The sequence below is a fragment of the Nicotiana tabacum genome, chromosome 3, assembly GCF_000715075.1.
Source record: "Nicotiana tabacum cultivar K326 chromosome 3, ASM71507v2, whole genome shotgun sequence".
NCBI lineage: Eukaryota > Viridiplantae > Streptophyta > Magnoliopsida > Solanales > Solanaceae > Nicotiana > Nicotiana tabacum.
The window spans coordinates 112,127,013-112,130,803 of NC_134082.1; the positions used below are offsets into that span (position 1 = coordinate 112,127,013).

A 3,791-nucleotide genomic window follows, 5' to 3' on the forward strand; every position below is an offset into this window, starting at 1 on the left:
TTGCGACGAGATTGTTTAATTGGTCCCTAAAGAGTTTCAGCGACTGCCAAAATGCTGGACCCCAAAACACTTTTAAGGACCATGTTTCTAGTCCCTAAATAATATCTCCGACCAGCTTCTAATTATCCTAGAAAATCTTTAAGGGCAAAAATCTGGTTGTTAAAATCAGCATTGCAGGTCATAATAATTATTATGGACAAAAATACTATTAATATAAATATATAATATTTTCTAGTCCTATATATTATACAATTTATAATATAGAAAAGGAATTGTATATAGACTGTCAATAATATCTTCTTTCGTATATATTTTGTAATTCACAAAAAAAAAAAAAGGATTCACATTCCATTAGGCGCACAGAATCTCACAATATTATTCAAATTCTTGTACTGTTTACACAATTTTTTAATAAAATAGCTGAATCCACTTCCAAACAATATAATTTTTTTAACAATCCTAGAAAAAATGATTATCAACTTGTCAGCTAGGCCTGTGAACCCCTCATCTTGACTTGTCTTCAAACCCTGTAAAACATATAAAGCAAATTCACTTAACAAAAAACTATAAAGATTGACAGTAGTACTCTCTACAACTAGTCACATACAACTTGACTCTCATATACCGTTTAAATTATTAAGATACCAAATAGTTATAAGTAGCTCCCACACACCTTTTGAGGATCATCGAACAACATATGTTCCTAATCCTGAAATTCTTCACTCCATAAATCATTATTTTTAGATATTGGAGTATCATCTCCTGCTTCAAACTTTCCTATATAACTTGAACATACATGTTGAGATAATAGAGTAGTCCAACGATTTTTACTTTGATAGATACACAGCAAAAGCTCTAATTACTTAGAATCTAATAACCTACTCTCTTTACATTCTTTTCATGATAATTAAAGTTTCAATTAAGTTCAATCAAGCTAAACAATATTTTTATAATGCATATGGGATCTTTATGATATCAATGTACGAAACAACCAAAACATTTAAGTATGCTTCTTTAAGTTTTCTCTAAATAGATGAGAACATGCATTTAGTTAACTGAAGGAGCATAGATAATGGTAATTTGCATTAAACAGACCAATCAAGAAGTCATCAATATAATTTATATTAGGATATGAATAAAATATTACTGATCCGTACAACTTATTATATTTCATTTATTTTTTTGGCCATCTCCCTTAACTAGGCTCTCGCATCTACCATATTAAGTTTATCAACAAAATAATTCTATATAAACCATGAAGCACTCAATCCGATATCAACAATGCATAAAAAGTATTTTATCAACTTATTATTCTCTTCATGCTCTTAATAAAATGATCTAAAAGAAAAGTATTCTAACAGATCTACCAACCAATGGTAACAGTGAAACAGACATAACTGATTTATCAATATTATAGAAACAACAGAAGTAGTGATTAAATCAAGACCTTCATGAGAAAATGAAATTGAGTGATAGTAGGGCTATTCTTTATATGAATTCAAGAGAACCAAAAGCCTGAAATCTATGAAAGCCTAAGTCTATTATGCAAATCCATTTAAATAAAACAGAGGCAACAAAGTTATTTATTTGAAAAACACAAACTCCTAGGATAATATTAAACACCAAAACTTTTGCAACATTCAACAGATCAACGTCAACATTCTGCCAAGAACAAAAAATGAAAAACCTAAACTATGCCTATAGAATGTAAGGAAAATATTCAATTAGGCAACGGTTTAATAATAGAAACTACTCTATCTTCATTCTTGCTATAGATCAATCTGAATGTGAATTATTCCACTTTCATTCCTACTATTGGTAACTGATAATGTTCTTAAAGATATCATCTTCTTACATACCATAACTGTTCAATTTACCATCTCATAACATTCAAGACATCATCTTCTTAAGTACAATACTATACCTACATAACAGATTGGGTATTTCCACCTAAATCATTTTTGTTCTTATTATATTTTTTTCATCAGGTACAAGTATCAGAACAATTAAAAAAAGTATAAATCGAAGGGATCTTTACACAAGAACAATATGCAGTTCCTCTTTCCTTATTCATTATCTTTATTGATGCTTATGCTTCAATAATCAACATGGCCTAACCATGTAATTTATCTTGACAATTTTTATCAATCACATGCTCTGTACAATGCACAACAAGAAAGCAGAACCAACACAATATAAAATAGCAAAATGTATAATTTGCTCAAATAATGATTTAGCTCCACACACTCAAATCAGAAAAACAAAATAATACTTCGAGCAAATTCTTACGAACTTGTATGTGCCTCAAGTTAATGTCCATTCTCCCAAGTTGGGCGAAGTTGAAAGTTGAACATCACATTGCTGAACATTCTTGAAAGCTGAATATCACATGAATTCATGAGAATAAAAATACCGTACAGAAGAAAAAATCACATATTCTCAAATTTCACAAAATAATATAACCCCAAATTATTTTAGCATGAACTCATTATGCATTAATTTGATACCATTTTGAGTTGGTGCTCTTATGCTTCACGAGAAGAAAAAAAAGAAGCTAATCTTCATTTACAAATTATGTGTTGATTCAGAAGTAGGAAAACTTCCAACTTTAGCAGCAGAGGAAATAATTTGTACCAAACTTTCAATTTTAGCCTAGGAGATAATTCAAGATGATAAAATAATTGTATCACAAAACTCATCTATTAGAACAGATTTAAACAAATTAGATCTGCAAAAGTCAGACCGCAAAATGAATTACGAAAGAAAAAGTTTAAAAATAAAAAAAAACAAGGTAATACCAAACCGATTCAAAAGACAAGCAAACCAAAAAAACTGAGAAAATCTGAAATCAAGCAAGACCGAGTGTTGCACATAATATAAAGACTTCGAAAGTAAAAGATTGAAGAAGAAAACTCACTACAATACTTGAAGGGCGTGGATACAGCCGAGTGAGAAATGCATAGTGAGGTTTTGAGATTTGGGGATTTAGGGTTTTACAACTTCGATAGAGACGAAGGATATTTTTACAAAGCAGCGTCTTTTTAATTAAAGTGTTTTGTGTGCTTTAAGTTTTTATTTTATTTTGTTTTTAGAGGTAAAATAGAAGTCGCGCCTTTTTTCCCGCATAATTTAGAACATTAGGGACCGTACATTCATAAGTTCAACGACCAGATTAAATCTCTTTGTGGAACAACAAGTTAAAACTGAAACTTGTGGACCAGGAAGTAATCTCGTCCTTATTAGTGTACTTTTAAGGACCAGATTTTTTACTTATCCCTAATTGTTGGTCGTTAATAAGACTTTTTCTTGTAGTGAAGTTCATTGATATGATGAAGAGTTTATCTATCAACATAGCATTGGTTGAGGCATTGGAGCAAATGCCCGGTTATGCAAATTTCATAAAGGACTTGGTGACAAAGAAGAGGTCGATGAATTGTGAAACTATAAAGATGACTCATCAAGTGAGTGCAATTGTGCACTCAATGGCTCATAAATTGGAAGATCCGGGTGCTTTCACAATCCCTTGTACCATTGGCAGTACTGACTTTGCTAAAGCTCTTTGTGATCTTGGGGTAAGTATCAATTTGATGCCCTATTCTGTTTTCAAGACTTTGGAAATTGGGCAACCAAGACCCATATATATGAGATTACAAATGGCGGATCACACCATGAAGAGACCATTGGGTATAATTGGTGATGTGTTGGTTCGTGTTGATAAATTCATTCTCTGGCGGATTTTGTTATTCTTAATTGTAAGGTTGACTATGAGGTGCCGATTATTCTTGGGAGAC

The 3,791-nt window shown here is 31.3% G+C and overlaps 1 long non-coding RNA gene across 2 annotated transcripts; it reads right to left on the reverse strand.

The window, feature by feature from the left end:
* Nucleotides 1-351: 351 nt before the first annotated feature.
* LOC107794958 (uncharacterized) lies at nt 352-3,075 on the reverse strand. Of its 2 annotated transcripts, none has more exons than XR_001650020.2 (3): nt 2,918-3,075; nt 2,294-2,378; nt 352-527 (listed from the first exon to the last, which is right to left on the reverse strand). It is a non-coding gene; the product is annotated as an uncharacterized LOC107794958 (long non-coding RNA). The 2 variants fall into 2 exon arrangements; XR_001650019.2 differs by having other exon boundaries at nt 2,290-2,378.
* Between the last annotated feature and the right edge of the window lie 716 nt (nt 3,076-3,791).